General features: G+C 42.1%; 1 pseudogene; it reads left to right on the top strand.

Moving 5' to 3' along the window:
• The first annotated feature begins 1,990 nt into the window (after nt 1-1,990).
• On the top strand, nt 1,991-4,800 carry LOC147986030 (uncharacterized; annotated as a pseudogene).
• Nucleotides 4,801-24,294: the final 19,494 nt, after the last annotated feature.

Below are 24,294 nucleotides of genomic sequence, written 5' to 3'. Positions count from 1 at the left end.
ATGTCAAGCCAATCAATAGGAGGCCACGAGGAAGGGGGGCGCGCCTCCCCCCAGGCGCGCCCTCCACCCTCATGGGCCCCCTATTGCTCCACCGACGTACTTCTTCCTCCTATATATACCCACGTACCCCCAAACGATCAAATACGGAGCCAAAACCCTAATTCCACCGCCGCAACTTTCTGTATCCACGAGATCCCATCTTGGGGCCTGTTCCGGAGCTCCGCCGGAGGGGGCATCAATCACGGAGGGCTTCTACATCAACACCATAGCCTCTCCGATGAAGTGTGAGTAGTTTAATTCAGACCTACGGGTCCATAGTTAGTAGCTAGATGGCTTCTTCTCTCTTTTTGGATCTCAATACAATGTTCTCCCCCTCTCTCGTGGAGATCTATTCGATGTAATCTTCTTTTTGCGGTGTGTTTGTTGAGACCGATGAATTGTGAGTTTATGATCAAGTCTATCTATGAATAATATTTGAATCTTCTCTGAATTCTTTTATGTATGATTGTTTATCTTTACAAGTCTTCTCGAATTATCAGTTTGGTTTGGCCTACTAGATTGATCTTTCTTGCAATGGGAGAAGTGCTTAGCTTTGGGTTCAATCTTGCGGTCTCCTTTCCTGGTGACAGTAAGGGCAGCAAGGCACGTATTGTATTGTTGCCATCGAGGATAACAAGATGGGGTTTCTTCATATTGCATGATTTTATCCCTCTACATCATGTCATCTTGCTTAAGGTGTTACTCTGTTTTTACTTAATACTCTAGATGCATGCTGGATAGCGGTTGATGTGTGGAGTAATATTAGTAGATGTAGGCAGGAGTCGGTCTACTTGTCTCGGACGTGATGCCTATATACATGATCATACCTAGATATTCTCATAACTATGATCAATTCTGTCAATTGCTCAACAGTAATTTGTTCACCCACCGTAGAATATTTATGCTCTCGAGAGAAGCCACTAGTGAAACCTATGGCCACCGGGTCTATCTTTATGCCAATTTTTTTAAAATAATACATTTTTTTAGTAATTTGCACAAATATTACGCCCAAAAAATTATTTTCAAAAATAATACACCGTCGGCCAGCAGCAGGCCGACTGGGCCTTATCGGCCACCTGCGAGCCGATAGGTGGCTTCTCGGCCACGCGGAGGCCGACTATTGGCCAGGCCACGTCGGGCGCTGGCTGTCGGCGCGGGCTGGGTCACGGGCGACCCAGTCAGCCAGCTGCCGACCGATCGGCCAGCTGCTGGCCGACAGGGAGCCGGCCCCGCAGCGCACGCCTCTTTCTCCTCTCCTTCTTCTTTCCCTTTCTCCCACCGCAAGTTTCTCTCTGTTCTTCCTTCTTCCTCTCTCTTACACGAACTAGCTCCAATTAATACACCCAAATGCCCCGTTTTTTCGCGGATTTGGCACCGTGAATGGGTTCTACATAGTTAGGGGAGCCAAAAGAGACCTCGATCTACTGATGGGGTAGCTTGTGGTGGTTGTGGTGAGCATTTTGTTGGAGCATTTTTTCAGCGCATTGTTGGAGGTTGTGGCAGTGGTGGAGGTGGAGGTGGTGGTGGTGAAGCTGGGGCAGTGTGGTGGAGGTGAAGCTCCGGTAGTTTGGTGGAGTTTCCGGCTCCAGTTCCGGTGATTGAAGGCCGCCGTTCGTCGTTCGCACGCATGCTACAAGGGTATATTTGAACAAACATTTTTATTTTCGAAGTTGCGTGCAATTATTGTTATTTGCTCCGGTAGTAATGTAAATATATTTAGGTAGTCGTGGTGAGCATTTTATTTCCCGGTACCGGTGTGCAATTATTGTTATTTGCTCCGGTAGTAACGTAAATATATTTAGGTGGTCGTGGTGAGCATTTTATTTCCCGGTTCCGGTGTGCGATTATTGTTATTTGCTCCGGTAGTAAACGTAAATATATTAAGTGGGGGTATATTAAGTTGTTGCTTAATACCTGTATTTCATTGTTGAAAAAAAATAGGTGAGCCGAGATGTCTGATGTAGTGAACTTCATATTTTGCTATGGTCCTGGTACTGTCCAAACAACTGAGATGGGAGCATATCTGAGTGAATTTACTCATATAGATGTGCCAATGAGCGCACCTCAAACATGGTCTATCAGTCAGTTGAAAGAATGGATTGCGGCAAGTTTAAGTCTTGATACTGAAACACACACCGTCGGTGTTCATGCATTGTGGACACGGTCAAGTTCAATAATTTACTTTTATTTGAGGCCGATAGAGCGAGACTCTGAATGGGTGCGGTGGTTACAAGGTTGTGAACGAAGGGGATGCAATCCTGTTGCTTTAGTTCTTCCCGTCGTGAAGGAGGTCACTACACATGAAGGCGAGGGTGGCTACGATCCTGGTCATAGCAGTGTAGGGAGGCAGTTATCTATGTCAAATGCCGGAGATGATTGTTACGAACAAGGATAGAGCAGTCAGGTAGAAGGAGGAAATGCTTATGGTTATGAACCAGGGCAGAGTAGTCAGGTAGAAGGAGGAAATGCTGATGGTGATTACAATGGCGAGGTGGACGCTGACGAGGTAGATGGGCACATGCAGGACCAGATGGAAGAAGAAGACACCGATGTTGAAAGGGGTCATGCCGATGATTCTGACGAGTCAGATGAAGAAGAAAATGCAGAGGAGGTCCCGAATCCTGCATCGTGGAATCATGACTTCTCATCTGCAATGACCATGAATGATGGACATGATTCAGCCTGGCAATATCACCATAACAATATTGCGACGGGTGCTATGTATCCAAACAAGCAAGCCCTAAAAGATACAATAATTAGCTGGGCAATGTCCACGCAAAGGGTTTTCACAGCTCAGGTGTCCAGTCAGAAATTCCTGACAATGGTATGCAAGAACGCAGATTGTCCCGCCAGGGTGCATGGCTTTCTCCCTAAGTATGGCACAAGTTGGGTGATAAGTGACTTAGTTAATCACACTTGTCTTATTCCCTGCATCCCTCAGGATCATGCCAACCTTTCATCCACGCTTATTGCTCGGTTGTTTTACGATGAGATAGTGCCGGGCAAAGCTATGGAAGTGAAGGCAGTCCAGACAAAAGTCTTCGCCAGGTTCAAGTACAGAATTTCTTATGGCAAGGCTTGGAGGGCTAAGCATGCGACGCTTGAGAGGAGATTTGGTTCTTATTTTGATGCATATGACTCTGTTGTCCAGCTCCTCCACACCCTGCAGCAGCGGAATCAAGGCACCTATATCGATATCCAAGACATGTTCATGCCAGAGTTCCCAACTGTGAGGGTGCTGCATCGTCTCTTCTTCTCTTTCGGAGTATGCATCGAAGCTTTCAGGCATTGCCGACCGGTGATATGTGTTGACGGTACTTTTCTCACAGGCAAGTACAAGGGTCAGATCCTGACAGCCATAGGTCAAGACGGCCAAAATCAAGTCGTCCCACTCGCATTTGCTTTTGTGGAGAGTGAGAACATTGAAAGTTGGACATGGTTCTTCAGGCAGTTGAATATATCAGTTGTGAAGGAGAAGCCCAATGTGTGCATCCTTCATGACAGGCATGCGGGTATACTCAGTGCGATAAGGACACTGACAAACCCAGGCCCTGAGGAACAAGTTCCATGGCAGGACTTGCAGAGCCGTTGGTGCATGCGCCATCTGGGGGCTAATTTCTTCTCGCAGTTTAGAAATAAGAACCTGATGAATCTGGTCAAAAAACTCTGCAAGCAGAACCAGCTATGGAAGTACAATTTGATAAGCGACAGACTTAATGTGTGCACGCAGAGACACGTGAGGGACAGGAAAGCTTCAAGAGATGCAGCAGTGAGGGCACATGTTGAAGTAGTAGCTGCACAGTTGGCAACAGGAACAGCGGCCGTGGAGGAGGCTTTGTGACCTGCCCAGGCTTTGACCCACCTGGTACTAGGAGAAGGCTTGGGAGGTCGATTAAAACTCTCGAGCAGTGGATAGAGCATGAGCCTCTAGAGAGGTGGTCTTTGCTACATGACAAACATGGAGCACGATACGGTGTCATGAAAACAAACCTCGCAGAAACATACAACTTTGTCCTCAGAGGAAACCGGGCATTGCCACTTACAACCATCGTTGAGGGTATTTTCTATGGCACCGTCAAGTATTTCAGAGATAGACGTCAAAAAGCAGAGCAACATATCTTCAACAACCCGAATACACGGTACTGTGAAAGAGTCACGAAGTACATGGACAACAAGATGCAAAAAGCTAGATCACACACTGTAGTCGCCATCGGTAATCAAGAAAGAAGGTTTGAGGTCCGCTTAGCCAACAACAAATTCGGATGTGCAAATGAGTTGAGGACGCCTGAGGTGAAAATTGGTAATGAAGCCTGGCCAACGTGTGAGTGCACATGCAAAAAACCGAAATTGCTTCACCTACCTTGCTCACATGTACTTGCTGCTTGCGGGCAGCTTGGAATGGACGCAATATCATTTGTGTCTCCATTTTTTCTGAAAGAGTCTGTCCTCAATACCTGGACAGGTGAGCTAATGGATTTTCGATCAATGGGTAATTTCAACAGCGTCAACCCTGCTGAAAGGCGTTACATTCCAAACCCAGAGCATATGCGTACAAGTAGAGGCAGACGGCACTGTCGGCGCATCCGGAATGATATGGATGAATCCGAAGCAGGAGGTCCGACTAGGCAATGCATTCTGTGCAATGAATTTGGCCATAGGGACACTAATTGTCCCACTTTCGTCACTGGGCATGGACGAGGCAACCGGGGAAGAAGAGGAGGAAGAGGCAGTAGAGGAGTAAGGGCGAGAGGAAGAAGCTAAGCTAGCAGTAGTATGTCCTGAATTTGTATTAAGTGTGGCACTATGTTCTGAATTTGTATTAAGTGTGGCACTATGTTCTGAATTTGTATTAAGTGTGGCACTATGTTCTGAATTTGTATTAAGTGTGGCACTATGTTTTGAATTTTTATTAAGTGTGGCACTATGTTCTGAATTTTTATTAAGTGTGGCACTATGTTCTGAATTTGTATTAAGTGTAGCACTATGTTCTGAATTTTTTTATGTGCAGGAATGTCGGGAATGTGGTTGCTGAATGGGGACATTGATAGGGGTCATCGTGGTGCGATATGGTATGAGCGCAAGCTTGAGCCTCTGGTCACTCGCACTCCTAAAGAAAACTGGATGATACACCCAGGATGGCTTCAGCGGTACGTGTTTTATTAATTTGCACACTGACATGCAGAACAAGATACGGACTGTGTACGAGGCTATCACGTGCACCCGGAGAACCAACGTTGTTCAGCACCAGCAGCAGCAGCCGCGTCACTCCATGCACCGACATCAACCACGTCCACGCCTAGCACATCAGCCGACAACCAGGCCACCCCGTCCTGACCAACCTGGCAGTTCAATGTGGCAGCAACCACAACAATATGGTCCCACATCGAGCTTCGTGTTTTCTCCACAGCCACAGCAACACGGTCCCTCGTCGAGCTTCGTGTTTTCTCCACAGCCACAGCAGCACGGTCCCTCGTCGAGCTTCGTGTTTCAGCCAGAGCAACCGTCACAACCAGCAGGTAAGTGTCTTCATTTTTATTGTTTTCAATATTAATTGAGGCGACCTCATTCTTCATGACTAAACGTTCCATCGTGCAGGAGACTACGAATATCATGCGTCTATGTCAGCATCACATGATACGTGGGGGAGTGATCAACATCCCGAGGAGAACATACATGCTCAGATGTCGCAGCACACCCAGTGGATGAGCATGTATTTGACTCCTCCACCAGGCCCCACACAGGATACACAGCATGACCAGGGAGAGTTTGAAATTCCTCCTCGTAACATTTGGCCACCTAACATGTTCAGATGGTCGCCGCTTCCAGATCCGCCTCCCCGCCAGGCCAGACGTCGTCACTAACGCTTCCATCTGTCAGTAGAGACATGACCATCTACTTATGTATGAGACTTATGTCTATTCTATGTATGAGACAAATGACTATGTACTTATGTATGAGACATATGCCTACTCTATTTTAGTACTCTGTTATCCGAACTACAACATCATATTTAGATAGAACATAATGCTCGTACAACAAGACAGTATAAACAACTAGATAGAACTACATCTAAATTAACGATACATACGACTAAACTTACAACATACATCATAAAAACTACATGAAGTCATCATCATCATCCTCCGTCGATGCAGAACTCTTGCCCTTCGAGGATGCAGAACTCTTACCCTTGGACGATGCAGAACTCTTGCCCTTCGAGGATGCAGTACTCTTGCCCTTGGACGATGCAAAACTCTTGCTCTTTGATGATGCAGAACCCGGAAGCGGCGGCATGAAGATATCATATTCATCCTCGCTCTCCTCAATCCATAAAAATGGATGCTTTTCTGCAGTCCTTCTGAAAGTTTCACTCTCCGGCTCCACTACCTTCTTCCACCTTGCATGCAACCTAAGAAGTTCTATACGTACCTCCTCATAGGTCCTTTCAGGCCACCCAGACATACGTAATTCGTGAGCCAACTCATTCATTATGTGTCACTACCGGTGAGTTCGTCCCATGGAACTATCCTATTGTCCATCCTGAAATCGGTAGCTAGCCTCAGAAGAGTCCTGCTCATCTCAGGGTGAAAACTACGATAAAAAGGATAATGGGACATCTCAACTACACTACACTGGAATGCTTATCCTCCTCTGTCTGAAGGGGGTTTTATAGGTAGGGATGAGAAAATGGCGGGAAAGAACGACTGGGGTATGGCGGGAAACGATTGGCGGGAAACGGGTGGCGGGAAACGATTGGTGAGAAACGGGTGGCGGGAAAGAGCTGGCGCGAACATATGGCGGGAAACGGGTGGCGGGAAACGATTGGTGAGAAACGGGTGGCGGGAAAGAGCTGGCGCGAACATATGGCGGGAAACGGGTGGCGCGAACATATGGCGGGAAAGAGTTGGCGCGAACATATGGCGGGAAAATATTACGGGCAAAGGGTTGCACGAAATACGCCATAGTTTATAAAAAAAATCCAGGGAGCGTTCGGGAAAAAAATGGTGCCATGCACCAGTCGGCCCACAGCAGGCCAATTAGTCCCTGTCGGCCCGCAGCTGGCCAATTAGTCGCTGTCGGCCCACAACAGGCCAATTAGGCTCTGTCGGCCCACTACGGGCTGACTGGACCTCAACTGGTGACCGACAGGCCAATCAGCCAGCAGCTAGCCGATAGGAACTCAGTCGGCCTGCTGTGGGCCGACTAGGTCCACTCGGCCTACTGCGGGCCGACGGTGTATTATTTTCAAAAATTATTTTTTGAGCGTAATATTTGTGCAAATTAATAAAAAAATGTATTATTTTAAAAAAATTAGCTATCTTTATCATATCAATCTCCTACTACTTAATTATTTACTTTGCTATTTATTTTGCCTTTATTTTACTTTGCATCTTTATCATAAAAATACCAAAAATATTATCTTCTCATATCTATCAGATCTCACTCTCGTAAGTGGCCTTATAGGGATTGACAACCCCTATTTGCGTTGGTTGCGAGGATTTATTTGTTTTGTGCGGGTACGAGGGACTCGCGCGTATCCTCCTACTGGATTGATACCTTGGTTCTCAAAAACTGAGGGAAATACTTACGCTACTTTGCTGCATCATCCCTTCCTCGTCGGGGAAAACCAACGCAGTGCTAAAAGAGGTAGCAAGAAGGATTTCTGGCGCCATTGCCGGGGAGGTCTATGCAAAAGTCAAACATACCAAGTACCCATCACATACCCTTATCTCCCGCATTACATTATTTGCCATTTGCCTCTCGTTTTCCTCTCCCCCACTTCACCCTTGCCGTTTTATTCGCCCTCTCTCTATCTCTATCCTCCCTCTATTCGCCTCTTTTTGCCCGCTTGCTTTTTGTTTGCTTGTGTGTTAGTTTGCTTGTTTGTCGCGATGGCTCAAGATAATACTAAATTGTGTGACTTCACCAATACCAACAACAACGATTTTATTAGCACTCCGATTGCTCCTCTTATCGATGCTGAATCTTGTGAAATTAATACTGCTTTGCTGAATCTTGTTATGAAAGATCCGTTCTCCGGCCTTCCTAGTGAAGATGCCGCTACCCATCTAAATAGCTTCGTTGATTTGTGTGACATGCAAAAGAAGAAAGATGTGGATAATGATATTGTTAAATTGAAGCTATTTCCTTTTTTTCTTAGAGATCGTGCTAAAGCTTGGTTTTCGTCTTTGCCTAAAAATAGTATTGATTCATGGAACAAGTGCAAAGATGCTTTTATCTCTAAGTATTTTCCTCCCGCTAAAATCATCTCTCTTAGAAACAATATTATGAACTTTAAGCAACTTGATCATGAACATGTTGCACAAGCTTGGGAGAGAATGAAATTAATGATACGTAATTGTCCTACTCATGGTTTAAATTTGTGGATGATTATACAAAATTTTTATGCCGGATTGAATTTTGCTTCTAGAAATCTTTTAGATTCGGCCGCGGGAGGCACTTTTATGGAAATCACTTTAGGAGAAGCTACTAAACTCCTAGATAATATTATGGTTAATTATTCTCAATGGCATACTGAAAGATCTACTAATAAAAAGGTGCATGCGATAGAAGAAATTAATGTTTTGAGTGGAAAGATGGATGAACTTATGAAATTATTTGCTAATAAGAGTGTTTCTTCTGATCCTAATGATATGCCCTTGTCTACTTTGATTGAGAATAATAATGAATCTATGGATGTGAATTTTGTTGGCAGGAACAATTTTGGTAACAACGCGTATAGAGGAAATTTCAATCCTAGGCCTTATCTTAGTAATCCCTCTAATAATTATGGTAATTCCTACAACAATTCTTATGGAAATTATAATAAAGATGCACTCTGATTTTGATTCTAATATTAAAGAATTTATTACTTCGCAAAAGAATTTTAATGCTATGATTGAAGAAAAATTGTTTAAGATTGATGATTTGGCTAGGAACGTTGATAGAATTGCTCTTGATGTTGATTCTTTGAAACTTAGATCTATTCCACCTAAGCATGATATCAATGAGTCTCTCAAAGCCATGAGAATTTCCATTGGCGAGTGCAAAGAAAGAACCGCTAGGATGCGTGCTAAGAAAGATGCCTTTATAGAAGCGTGTTCTTCTAGTTCCTATGAAAATAATGATGAAGATCTAAAAGTTATTGATGTGTCCCCTATTAAATATTTGTTTTGCAATATGAATCTTGATAATGATGGGACTGAATATGATTCACCTTTACCTAGAAGGCGTTCCAAGAATTCTGAATCTTTTGATCTTGGTGCTAAATTTGATAAAAGTGGGATTGAAGAAATTAAAACCCTAGGTGTTGCTAAACCCGCTATTATGGATTTCAAGGAATTTAACTATGAAAATTGCTCTTTGATTGATTGTATTTCCTTGTTGCAATCTGTGCTAAATTCTCCTCATGCTTATAGTGAAAATAAAGCGTTTACTAAACATATCATTGATGCCTTGATGCAATCTTATGAAGAAAAACTTGAATTGGAAGTTTCTATCCCTAGAAAAATTTATGATGAGTGGGAACCAACTATTAAAATTAAAATGAAAGATAATGAATGCTATGCTTTATGTGATTTGGGTGCTAGTGTTTCCACGATTCCAAAGACTTTGTGTGATTTGTAAGGTTTCCGTGATTTTGATGATTGCTCTCTAAACTTGCACCTTGCGGATTCCACTATTAAGAAACCTATAGGAAGAATTAATGATGTTCTTATTGTTGCAAATAGGAATTATGTGCCCGTAGATTTTATTGTTCTTGACATAGATTGCAATCCTTCATGTCCTATTATTCTTGGTAGACCTTTCCTTAGAACGATCGGTGCAATTATTGATATGAAGGAAGGAAATATTAGATTGCAATTTCCATTAAGGAAAGGCATGGAACACTTTACTAGAAAGAAAATTAAATTACCTTATGAATCTATTATGAGAGCCACTTATGGATTGCCTACCAAAGATGGCAATACCTAGATCTATTCTTGCTTGTTATGCCTAGCTAGGGGCGTTAAATGATAGCGCTTGTTGGGAGGCAACCCAATTTTATTTTTATTCCTTGCTTTTCGCTCATGCTTAGTTATAAATAATTTATTTAGCCTCTGTTTTGGTTGTGTTTTGTGTGTTTAATTAGTGTTTGTGCCAAGTATAACCGTTGGGAAGACTTGGGAAAGTCTTGTTGAACTTGCTGTAAAAAAACAGAAACTTTAGCGCTCACGAGAACTGCTGTCATTTTTATTTGGAAATTTCTATTTAGTTAATTCTTTTTGCAGATGATTAATATATAAATTCCTCACGTCCATCAATTTATTTTAGAATTTTTGGCGTTCCAGATCTTGCGCTAGCTACATATTACTACAGACTGTTCTGTTTTTGATAGATTCTGTTTTGCGTGTGTTGTTTGCTTATTTTGATGAATCTATGGCTAGTAAAATAGTTTATAAACCATAGAGAAGTTGGAATACAGTAGGTATAACACCCATATAAATAAATAATGAGTTCATTACAGTACCTTGAAGTGGTCTTTTGTTTTCTTTCGCTAACGGAGCTCACGAAATTTTGTACTTTAAGTTTTGTGTTGTGAAGTTTTCAAGTTTTGGGTAAAGATTTGATGGATTGTGGAACAAGGAGTGGCAAGAGTGTAACATCCCAAAATTCTAAATTTTGGAATGTTATAATAAATAGATAGAATTGATTGATTGTCTGAAAGTGAGTGAATTCGAAACTTTTGAAAGTTAAATGAGAGGGAATAAAAGGACTTTCCCAAACTTTCATATTTGCTTTCTGATCTCCGTGAATTCAAATTATTTTCACCACAAAACCCTTGAGTGAAGATGATATGACTTCTTCCATTTAAGAATGAAAAGGGTGTTTGAAAAATATTTGAATTCCATTGGAAAATATTTTCCAATTCAGAAACTTTATGCAACTCAATGATTTTCACGAGAGAAGATAAAATGACTTCTTCAAATTATATGAAATATGAGTTGGGAGTTTCAAAGGATCAAATTCAAAGTCTTTTTGAATTTATTTTCAATTTGGAGTTGTTTGAGTTTTATTCAAATTATTTTTCTCCAAAATCAAAGTACATGGAAATTAGGGTAACATGATTCCCTACAACAGAAAATTGGAGAGAAATAAATTTGAAATCATTTTGATATTTCTAAAATGATTTTTATTGGATTTTATTAGACCAGTAGCACTCTTTGAATTATATGAATTTCTTTGAAATTTATTTAATGCTAGAAAAATGTTCATCTTGTAGAAAATCTTTTTCTGAAAATTTTGATATATTATATGCCTATATAGTATTTTCAGCTATTTTGTTTTTATTATTGTAAGTTCTCTGAAAAAAAGGGTTTATTAGAAAAAAAAGAGCTCCCCTCCGCCGAACTGGGCCGGCCCAAGGCCAACCACAGCCGCGGCCCAGCGCACTAGCGCGCCCCGCCTTCGTCTCCCTCCCCGAGCCGGAGTTCGACTCCCGCACGTCGCCGGACGCCGCCGTAGCCGCCGCGGACTCCTCCGCCACCTCCTCCCCTTCCTATATATCCGGAGCCTCGGGCCCCGTTTCCCCTCTCAGCCGCGCCGCGCCACCCCTTCCACCGCACCTCACCGCCGCCGCCACGCTGCATCACCGCCGTAGCCTGCTGCCTTCGCCTCGCGCCACCGCCGCACTTGCTGCTGCCGGCGTCGCCCAAACCGCGCCACTGCCGCTTGCACTCGCCGCCGCTGTCGCGCCTCACTTCCCACGTCGCCGCCTCCGCTCGCCGTCGCCTCGCCTCGCCGGAGTAACCGCCGCCGTCGGTTCTTCGACGAAAGCCGCTGCCAACCGGTATAAACCCGAACCCGGTCCGATCCGGTTTTTCTTTTAAGTTTGTTTTTAAAAAAAAACCCTAGACTAGATCTGTTTTTTTCTAGGTTTTATTAAATAGCGAACATTCGCTCTTTTAGATCGGTAGCGAACGATTTTTATTCTTTAGGTTCTGTTAGCGAGCGTTCGCTCGATAGATTTTTTCTTTTTCTTTTTAATTTCAGTCCAGGGACCCATCCGTGAATATTTTCTTTACAGATCAGCCCCTGGTTTTCAAACGACTATAACTTTTTGCTCGTTAGTCCAAATCCAACGAAACCAACGCTCACTTCTTCGTTATGATCTCCTCTATCCAGATAAACAACTCAAACATGTTTTTGAAAAGTTTAAAACTTGAATTAGATCAGATTTGAATTCAAACTTCGATTGATCATAACTTGAGTTTCGTAGCTCCATTTGAGTTGATTCTTTTTGCAAATCGAAGCTTTTGACCTAAACATTCTAATAAGGCCAAATTCACATAATTTTGGTACTGTTAGAAATTGTTTTATGTTGCAAGAGTGATTTGCTTGGTTTTGATGTTTCCGAATCGTCTTTCTTCGTTCTTCCCGATCTTTTGAGTGATTGCTTATGTGTGGTTACTATTGCTTGCTTACGATAGATTGACCGGAGTGTGACGAGTAGAGCTATCAAGATTTTTGAGTGCGAATCATCTTCATCAACATTGCAGGCAAGTTCACGCTTTGATCATACCTTTTCTACAACCCATGTTTTATTGCATTAGATCAACCCTCTCACATTGCATGATAGGGATCTAATTAAATTGTGGGATGGGAAGTAGATGAGGTAGTACCTATTACCTATTTATTATCAAACCTTTGGGAGTTACTTCTACGTTTGCTTAATATGTCATGCTATGCTAGTAGACATGGATTGGGTGAGTGATATCCATGACAGATGTGAGTTTGTTAATTTTAATGGTTTATCTAAGGTGGCAACTTAAACACACATCTGGGTGGATTGAGGCACCTGATGTCTATCAGGACTTGCCTGTTTTTATTTCGGACCGCCACCCAGGCTCAAAGGGATCATGAGATTATTCATACTAGAAACTTCCGTGTGCAGCCACAAGCCATTATGGGCTCTGGCATAGTTGAGTAAGTTGTGCGAACTCATACGGGTAGACTAGCAGATGTAGGGGAAAGTAGGTGTACCGGTCTACCCACATGTAAGGTGCTAGCGCTTCTGAAAGACTGTGTCTCGGTCATCCGTCTTCTCAAACACCCTGTAGTGTGAGAAACCAAACGGAGGCGATCGAGTCTTGTGGGGAAAAGTGCGCAAACCTCTGCAGAGTGTATAAACTAATCATGGTTAGCCGTGCCCCGGTTATGGACATCTTGAGTATCTAGTTCTTGGATTATCCTGTTGATCTCATCACGTTACTTTAAATGAATATTGTTGGGTTTTAATGATGTTACTTAATTGGGATTGAGAATGCTGTCAACCATTCTCAATGTTCAACAACCACCATGATAGTTAAATAAAATTTATTCCTTTGCAGTAGGGAAAAATTGGCTTTATGCAAAAACCTTATAACCATAGAGCTTTTCCACCAGCCATATATGCATATAGTGATAGCCATTGTTCATCATTTTCTCTATGGTGTGAAATTGCCAGTACATTCAATGTACTGACCCGTTTTCAGGCTGCAACGTCTCATGTTGCAGGTTTCTTACGACGAGTAAGTCATACGTTAGGGTTACGATTTCTACACTCAACTTTGCCGTTGGTGTTGATGGGAATCCACAACCTTGTTTCTTCCGCTATATGGATTGAGGTAATAGTATTTACATTACTTTATACATGTGATTTACCTCTGTTATAAATCCTTCGAGTACTGTGTGTGTCAGCATACCGATCCAGGGATGACACTTAAGCACAGAGACTTGATCCATTCGGGTCAGGTCGCTACAAAGAGCCTAAGCTTGGGTATGCCCATGGCACCCCCAAGATAATCTAAGGACACCTAAAAGCCAAAGCTTGGGGATGCCCCGGAAGGCATCCCCTCTTTCGTCAACTTTTATCGGTAACTTTACTTGGAGCTATATTTTTATTTACCACATGATATGTGTTTTGCTTGGAGCGTCTTGTGTGATTTGAGTCTCTGCTTATTAGTTTACCACAATCATCCTTGATGTACACACCTTTTTATAGAGCCATACATGATTTGGAATTTGTTAGAATACTCTATGTGCTTCACTTATATCTTTTGAGTTATATAATTTTGCTCTAGTGCTTCGCTTATATCTTTTAGAGCATGCTGGTGGATTTTTTATTGAAACTATTGATCTCTCATGCTTCACTTAGATTATTTTGAGAGTCTTAAATAGCATGGTAATTTTCTTAAAATCCTAATATGCTTGGTATGCAAGATTAATAAAAAAATTATCTTATGAGTGTGTTGAATACTATGATAAGTTTGATACTTGATAATTGTTTTCAGACATGGAGATGGTGATATTAAAGTCATGCTAGTTTAGTAGTTGTGAATTTGAGAAATACTTGTGTTGAATCTTGTGATTCCCGTAGCATGCACGTATGGTTAACCGTTATGTGATGAAGTCGGAGCATGATTTATTTATTGATTGTCTTCCTTATGAGTGGCGGTCGGGGAGGAGCAATGGTCTTTTCCTACCAATCTATCCCCCTAGGAGCATGCGCGTAATACTTTGCTTTGATAACTCGTAGATTTTTGCAATAAGTATATGAGTTCTTTATGACTAATGTTGAGTCCATGGATTATACGCACTCTCACCCTTCCACCTTTGCTAGCCTCTCTAATACCGCGCGCCTTTCGCCGGTATCATACAACTACCATATACCTTCCTCTAAACAGCCACCATACCTACCTCTTATGGCATTTCCATAGCCATTCCGAGATATATTGCCATGCAACTTTCCACCATTCCGTTTATTATGACATGCTTCATCATTGTCATATTGCTTTGCATGATCATGTAGTTGACATCGTATTTGTGGCAAAACAACCGTTCATAATTCTTCCATACATGTCACTCATGAATCATTGCATATCCCGGTACACCGTCGGAGGCATTCATATAGAGTCATATCTTGTTCTAAGTATCGAGTTGTAATTATTGAGTTGTAAGAAAAATAAAAGTTTGATGATCATCATTATTAGAGCATTGTCCCAAGTGAGGAAAGGATGATGGAGATTATGATTCCCCCACAAGTTGGGATGAGACTCCAGACAAAAAATAAAAAAAGATAAATAAAAGAGGCCATAAAAAAAGGAGAAAAGGCCCAAATAAAAAAATTGAGAGAAAAAGAGAGAAGGGACAATGTTACTACCCTTTTACCACACTTGTGCTTCAAAGAAGCATCATGATCTTCATAGTTGAGAGTCTCTCATGTTATCACTTTCATATTGAAAGCACAAGTGCTCCCTAAGTGGTTTTGATAATTGATGACAACATATCTCTTGTTGGACTAACACTTCTATCTAGCATGTTTCAGATAAGTTCAACAATGGAGTGGCATGGATGTGAAAGTGGAACCCTCAAAATGCTAAGGACAAAGGATTGGCTCAAGCTCAAAAGCTCAAGACTCTTCATTTCATATTTTAGTGATCCAAGATCACATTGAGTCCATAGGAAAAGCCAATACTATCAAGGAGGGATGAGGTGTTGCTTCATGAGCCTCTTGCTTCATGTGCTTAATGATATGCTCCAAAATCCTCAACTACTTTCCCATATCCACATATGACCTAAACTCTAAGCCAAACTCGGTCCTACCGATTCTTCCTATCCGGCGCCACCGAGTTTCACTTGTCATTAGCCACTACCAAACCCTAGCAATTCGGTTCTACCGATAAGGATCTCGGTCTCACCGAGATGGGATTGCAAACTCTCTGTTACCTATTGCAATATTCTCGGTCCCACCGAGATATGCAATCGGTCCCACCGAGATTGCAATGTAAACTCAGTGTTTCCCCTTTGTAACTTTTCGGTCTCACCGAGTTCCACTCGGTCTCACCGAAAGAGCAAATCGGTCCCACCGAGTTTGCCTGACCAACTCTCTGGTTAGCTAATTACCAAATTCGGTCTCACCGAGTTTGTGTAATCGGTCTCACCGAGATTACGTTATGCCCAAACCCTAACCGAATCGGTCCTACCGAGTTGCATGTCAGTCCCATCGAAATTCCTAACAGTCACTAGGTTTACTACTTCGGTCAGACCGAGTTTATTTATTCGGTCCCACCGAGATTGGAAAACTGTGTAACGGTTGGATTTTGTGTGGAGGCTATATATACCCCTCCACCTCCTTCTCATTCGATGAGAGAGCCATCAGAACACACACACTATTCCAACTCATATGTTCTGAGAGAAAACCACCTACTCATGTGTTGAGACCAAGACATTCCATTCCTACCATATGAATCTTGATCTCTAGCCTTCCCAAGTTGCTTTCCACTCAAATCTTCTTTCCACCAAATCCAAATCCTATGAGAGAGAGTTGAGTGTTGGGGAGACTATCATTTGAAGCACAAGAGCAAGGAGTTCATTACCTACACACCATTTGTTACTTCTTGGAGAGTGGTGTCTCCTAGATTGGCTAGGTGTCACTTGGGACCCTCCGACAAGATTGTGGAGTTGAACCAAGGAGTTTGTAAGGGCAAGGAGATCGCCTACTTCGTGAAGATCTACCGCTAGTGAGGCAAGTCCTTCGTGGGCGATGGCCATGGTGGGATAGACAAGGTTGCTTCTTCGTGGACCCTTTGTGGGTGGTTGCTTCTTCGTGGACCCTTCGTGGGTGGAGCCCTTCGTGGACTCGCGCAACCGTTGCCCTTGGGTGGAGCCCTGTGTGGACTCGCGCAACCGTTACCCTTCGTGGGTTGAAGTCTCCATCAACGTGGATGTAGGATAGCACCACCTATCCGAACCACGGGAAAAACATCCGTGTCTCCAATTGCGTTTGAAATCTCCAAACCCTTCCCTTTACATTCCTGCAAGTTGCATGCTTTACATTCCGCTGCTCATATACTCTTTGCATGCTTGCTTGATATGTATTGTGTGTGTTGAAATTGTGCCTAAACTCCACTTAAACCGAAAAAAACTTAAAAAATTGCAACTTTAGCACTATGTGTCTAATCACCCCCCTCTAGACACATCTACTTCTAGATCCTACAAGTGGTATCAGAGCTTTGGTCTCCATTGCCTTGGTTTAATCACCATTGGAGGAAGATGGATGTGTCTACTCTAGGGAGTCTTAGACATAGAGTGCCTATTCTTGATGGAAAGTATTTTCATGAGTGGAAAAATGAGATTCTTGTAATCTTCAATCAATATCATTTGAACAAGTATATTGCTAGCCCTTGTGCACCCCATATTGATCCCTTGCATCCTACCCTAGATGAAGATATTGACATGATTCGCAATCTTAGAACTATTGAGCTCATCATTAGAGGATTGCCCAAAAATCTGATTGCTAGTTTGCCTACTCAAGATTGTGCCTATACTATATGGAAATTTCTTGAGGAACGATTTCCCAATCATTCCTTGAAAACTTTGGATGAAATTCTCCATAAATCCATTGCCTTGAGTAAGATGAACTCTAGTGATCCTAGTTTTGGTAAATGTCTTCTTGAACTTGCCAATCTTAAGCATGCTAAAGGAGATGTTGGAATCATTAATGATATCATATTCAAAGCTATGAGAATTCATAAAAGTAACCACTTTGATCATTTATCTAATGAATTGCCCTCTCCAGGAAATGATGAGTCACAAGATCATGATGAACATGAATATTATGATGATGATGATAGTGACTTCGATCTCGACGATGCAATGAGACATTTTATTCTTATGGCAAATCTTCGGGGATATGAATCAGGAGGAAAGGAATGGGTTCTTGATAGTGGATGTACTGATCATATGACCGGAGATGAAGAGATGTTCCGTGAGCTTGCTGAAAACAACGGCCCTCAAAAATATGTCACCTTTGGTGATAATTCAAAGGGTAAAGTGGTTGGCCTTGGTAAGGTGGCCATCTCACATGATAGTTCCATTCAAAATGTCATGCTCGTTGAATCTCTTGGCTACAACTTACTTTCAGTATCTAGACTTGCTGATTTCGGTTTGAATGTCCTATTTACCGAGGTAGATTGCCAAGTATTTCGTCGAGACAATCATAAAATGGTCTTTACAGGTATGCGTAGAGGTGATCTTTATATTGTCGATTTCTCTAAAAAGGCACAACCTAAAACTTGCTTTGTTGCTAAATCCTCAAAAGGTTGGTTGTGGCATAGACGACTAGGTCACGTTGGCATGAGAAACCTTGATAAGCTTATTAAAGGAAATCATATCCTTGGAATTAATGATGTCATATTTGATAAGGATAGACTTTGCAGTGCTTGTCAAGCAGGTAAACAGGTTGGAGGAAGACATCTCGTGAAGAACATTATGACCACAAGAAGGCCACTCGAGCTACTTCACATGGATCTTTTGGTCCCAACGCCTACAAGAGTCTCGGTGGAAATTCTTTTGGTCTAGTTATAGTTGATGATTTTTCAAGATTTACGTGGGTGTTCTTTCTTAATGACAAGTCACAGGTCTAGAAAATCTTCAGAAACTTCGCTAGGAAGGCCCAAAATCAGTTTGATGTGAAGATCAAGAAGGTTCGGAGTGACAACGGAACGGAGTTCAAGAACGCAAATGTGGACACCTTTCTTGACGAAGAAGGGATTTCACACGAGTTCTCGGCCATGTACAAACCTCAACAAAATGGAGTTGTTGAGAGGAAGAACCGGATGCTCATCAAAATGGCAAGAACGATGCTTGATGAATACAAGACGCCAAAGCACTTTTGGGAAGAAGCAGTCGAGACAGCTTGTCACGCAACAAATCGCTTATATCTTCACAAGCTACTCGGCAAGACGGCATACGAGCTTCTCACCGGTAACAAACCCCAAGTTGGGTACTTTCGAGTATTCGGCTCAAAGTGCTACATTCTTGATAAGCATCGTCGTTCAAAGTTTGCTCCTAAATCTCATGAAGGTTTTCTACTTGGTTATGGATCAAACTCTCACACTTACCGTGTCTACAACAATTTCACCCGAAAGGTTGAAGAGACGGTAGATGTGAAGTTTGATGAATCTAATGGCTCGCAAGTAGAGCAATTGCCAATTGATGTAGGAGACAAAGATCCTTCAGAAGCAATTCGAGACTTGTCCATTGGCAAAATTCGTCCAACGGAGGTGAAGGAGAGTACTTCATCCGTCCAAGTGGAAGCTTCTACTTCACGTCAAGGTGAACCAAGAATCGATACGGAAGCATCCACAAGTGGGACACATCAAGATGAAGAAAACGAGGAAATACGTCAAGACGAACATCAACAACCTCCTTCTCCACCACGACAAGAGAACGACGACGTCAACAATGAAGAAGGCCAAGAAGAAGAACAAGATGAAGAAGATGTTCAACGAAGACCCAAGCAAAAGCTCTCATGAGTTCGAGCAAGAATTGCCAAAGATCATCCCGTCGAGCAAATCCTCAATGATATACAAACCGGGAGAATCACTCGCTCAAAAACTCGTTTAGCTATCTTTTGTGAAAACTATTCATTCATCTCTAGCATTGAACCAATGAAGGTTGAAGAAGCATTGGAAGATCCGGATTGGATAAACGCTATGCATGAAGAGCTACATAATTTTGAGAGAAACCAAGTTTGGACATTGGTTGAGAAGCCCGACAACAACCACAACATCATTGGTACCAAATGGGTGTTTCATAATAAGCAAGATGAAGATGGACACGTGGTTCGCAACAAAGCACGTCTCGTCACCCAAGGATACACACAAGTCGAAGGTATGGACTATGGTGAGACGTATGCTCCCGTTGCTAGACTTGAGTCCATTCGCATCTTACTTGCCTATGCTAATCACCATAATATCACCTTGTACCAAATGGACATTAAGAGTGCTTTTCTAAATGGAGAAATAGAGGAGGAGGTTTATGTCAAACAACCTCCCGGCTTTGTCAATCCTAAGAAACCAAATCATGTTTACGAACTTCACAAAGCTCTTTATGGTCTTAAACAAGCTCCTAGAGCATGGTATAAATGCTTGACCAAGTTCCTTACTACAAGTGGTTTTGAAATTGGTAAAATTGACTCTACTCTTTTTACTAAAAAGGTTAATGGAGAACTTTTTGTATGCCAAATTTATGTTGATGACATCATATTTGGTTCAACTAACCCTCTCTTTAGTGAAAAGTTTGGAAAGCTAATGTCAGAGAAGTTTGAGATGTCTATGATGAGTGAACTCAAATTCTTTCTCGGGTTGCAAATCAAGCAAACTAAGGAAGGTACATTTGTCTCTCAAACAAAGTACACCAAGGACTTATTCAAGAAGTTCAATATGCAAGAATGCAAAGGTATGTCTACACCCATGCCTACTACTGGACATAATGATTTAACCAAAGATGGTGAACCAGTTGATCAAAAGGTTTATCGCTCTATGATTGGTTCATTGTTATACCTATGTGCTTCACGTCCCGATATTATGCTAAGTGTGTGCATGTGTGCACGATATCAAGCTGCTCCTAAAGATTGTCATCTTAAGGCTGTGAAAAGGATAGTGAGATATTTAATCCATACACCAAATTTTGGCATTTGGTATCCTAAGAGGTCCTCTTTTGATCTTGTTGGCTATTCCGACTCAGATTATGCCGGAGACAAGGTTGATAGAAAGTCCACTTCGGGTACTTGTCAATTTCTTGGTAGATCTCTTGTGTCTTGGTATTCCAAGAAACAAAACTCGGTATCTTTATCCACCGCCGAAGCTGAATACATTGCCGCTGGTTCCTGTTGTGCTCAATTACTTTGGATGACCCAAACTCTTAAAGATTATGGGATTTATGTGAAACATGTTCCACTGCTTTGTGACAATGAAAGTGATATCAAAATTGGTCATAATCCTGTACAACATTCTCGAAGTAAGCATATTGAAGTTCGTCATCATTTCATTCGAGATCATGTTGCTAAGGGTGACATCAATCTTAAGCATGTTCGCACCGATAAACAATTAGCGGATATATTCACTAAACCGCTTGATGAGAAAGTGTTTTGCAGGTTGAGAGGAGAATTGAACATCATTGATGCTTCGAATTTGGAGTAGAAACTCCATTGGATACATGCAAGACATGAGCTTATGACTAATCCATGATATATCTCTTATGATAACTATCTTATGTCTTGGATATATTTGTACCTCGCATGTTGTCTAACCCATGTAGGTGCTTGGTTGAATCTAATTCCATGAGATTGCGACTCACTCACATCTTGAGCAATCTCTATATCACCAAGACTCTACACAATGGTGGTTGAAGACAAGGAAGCACAAAACCATTCAAACATATCCTTTGACAAATTCTATGTTGAGCTTCATGATTGTCATTTTTTTTGGATACACAAGTGCTCTTCCTTGCAAGAACTAACCCATGTAGGTAGATGAACTCAAACTCCAAGTGGTGCTCCCAACTCTTGATGAGCTACATCAACCTTGAGCACCCACACAAGTTCAACTACATGAGCAAGAACCACACCACCACCCAAGGTATGTTATTCCATCTTAGAGAAGCTTTACTCCAAGACATGAGTCAAAGCAACTCAACAAGATGTGAATACATCAAGATGCTTAAACGAAAAATGGTAACCCCATTTTCAGCTTAAACGATGAGTATGACCTATGATCAAGTGTTCTCACTTGACTCCTAAGTCAATATACTCTAACATAGGTGACTATGTCACCGCCCAACTCTAGATGAAGTTCTCTTGTGTCCTTTTCTGTGTTATTGCATTTGTCTCATGCATGTTTAGTTTCTTTCTTGTGTTTAACAAAAAAAAACTTCATCTAGATCTTTCAGTTTCTTCTCTTTTCTCTTTGTTTTTGTTCTGCATTTTCTGCATCAAATTTCTTGCAAATCCTTCAGCTAATTCATTGCAAATCTTTGTGAGATCCTACAAGTGAGCTGAGGTGACTAGTGAGCTGAGGTGACAAATGTTTTTCTCTGTGTAAACTCATTTTCACCGACTTGCAAATTTTGGTCCAACCGAATCTTTTCGGTACCACCGAAATATGCCACTCGGTGCCACCGACTTTACAATCAGAAAAACAGTTTGCCACTTGTTCTACATTTCTTCGGATCCAGCTCCACTCAATGAATCTTGTCCTCTACAAGCATCACAATTTTATCCTCTGCTTTGTGCTGAATCTCAAGGACCAAACCTATTCGACGGATTCCAAGAAAAACCTTCTTGGAAATTGATGTCAAAGGGGGAGAGAGAGATCACATCAAAGCTTGTAGGAAAGAGAGATCACACCAAGAGAGAAAAAGTATTAAGGGGGAGAGAAAGTCTCAAGGATCCCAGATGTTGTTAAGGGGGAGAGAGAGATCTCCAGGAAGAGAAAAATACTCAAGGATCCCATATGCTAGATGTTCAAGAGGAGAGATGCCACATGTCTGATTTGGGGGAAAGACATGTTCATATGAACTCATTTGAATTTAGTTCTATTCAGCTCTGATTTTCTGTTTCCTATCTTCTCCCAATATCCCATGTAAGATTCAGGGGGAGCAAGACACCTAAAGGAAAAGAAATCAGCCAAATTCATTGCATATCTTTATTCGTGGGGACATGTTGAATCCAATGTGGTACCTTGTACTCACTCTCTACATGTCATCCCAGTCCTGGTATTCTTGTGGTCTCTTTTGTTCGCTCTGGCTAGTGGACGTACCTGTGTTATCTAACCTTGTTTGTGCAGGTTCATTCCATCCTAAGCCAACTCGAGACCACAAGGTAAGTATATGCATCAAAATCATGAGTATGAGGAGCTCTTGCTTATGTACATACTGTTTGCAAGAAGGACTCATGAGCATGAAGGTATTTTTCTTGATAAATCTTTTTCTCTGATGCATATGGCCAAGATACATGTAACACATTGCCTACTCTGTCATGTTTATGCTCTCACATGCCTCTATATTTCATACTTACATGAGTGCATACATGTAGGGGGAGCCTATGCTTGCTACATGTTCTTCCAAAGCTTTACTTGCTGTTCTTTATATCTTTATCTAAAGCTTTGATGTATGTTGCCATCAATTACCAAAAAGGGGGAGATTGAAAGCACAAGTGCTCCCTAAGTGGTTTTGATAATTGATGACAACATATCTCTTGTTGGACTAACACTTCTATCTAGCATGTTTCAGATAAGGTCAACAATGGAGTGGCATGGATGTGAAAGTGGAACCCTCAAAATGCTAAGGACAAAGGATTGGCTCAAGCTCAAAAGCTCAAGACTCTTCATTTCATATTTTAGTGATCCAAGATCATATTGAGTCCATAGGAAAAGCCAATACTATCAAGGAGGGATGAGGTGTTGCTTAATGAGCCTCTTGCTTCATGTGCTTAATGATATGCTCCAAAATCCTCAACTACTTTCCCATATCCACATATGACCTAAACTCTAAGCCAAACTCGGTCCTACCGATTCTTCCTATCCGGCGCCACCGAGTTTCACTTGTCATTAGCCACTACCAAACCCTAGCAATTCGGTTCTACCGATAAGGATCTCGGTCTCACCGAGATGGGATTGCAAACTCTCTGTTACCTATTGCAATATTCTCGGTCCCACCGAGATATGCAATCGGTCCCACCGAGATTGCAATGTAAACTCAGTGTTTCCCCTTTGTAACTTTTCGGTCTCACCGAGTTCCACTCGATCTCACCGAAAGAGCAAATCGGTCCCACCGAGTTTGCCTGACCAACTCTCTGGTTAGCTAATTACCAAATTCGGTCTCACCGAGTTTGTGTAATCGGTCTCACCGAGATTACGTTATGCCCAAACCCTAACCGAATCGGTCCTACCGAGTTGCATGTCAGTCCCACCGAAATTCCTAACGGTCACTAGGTTTACTACTTCGGTCAGACCGAGTTTATTTATTCGGTCCCACAGAGATTGGAAAACTGTGTAACGGTTGGATTTTGTGTGGAGGCTATATATACCCCTCCACCTCCTTCTCATTCGATGAGAGAGCCATCAGAACACACACACTATTCCTACTCATATGTTCTGAGAGAAAACCACCTACTCATGTGTTGAGACCAAGACATTCCATTCCTACCATATGAATCTTGATCTCTAGCCTTCCCAAGTTGCTTTCCACTCAAATCTTCTTTCCACCAAATCCAAATCCTATGAGAGAGAGTTGAGTGTTGGGGAGACTATCATTTGAAGCACAAGAGCAAGGAGTTCATTACCTACACACCATTTGTTACTTCTTGGAGAGTTGTGTCTCCTAGATTGGCTAGGTGTCACTTGGGACCCTCCGACAAGATTGTGGAGTTGAACCAAGGAGTTTGTAAGGGCA

Source organism: Triticum urartu, chromosome 2A, assembly GCF_056163025.1.
Source record: "Triticum urartu cultivar PI428250 chromosome 2A, HENAU_Tu73, whole genome shotgun sequence".
In the NCBI taxonomy this organism is placed as follows: Eukaryota; Viridiplantae; Streptophyta; class Magnoliopsida; order Poales; family Poaceae; genus Triticum; species Triticum urartu.
Note: the sequence above shows the minus strand (reverse complement) of the source record. Positions and strands in the feature narration are given on the sequence as shown.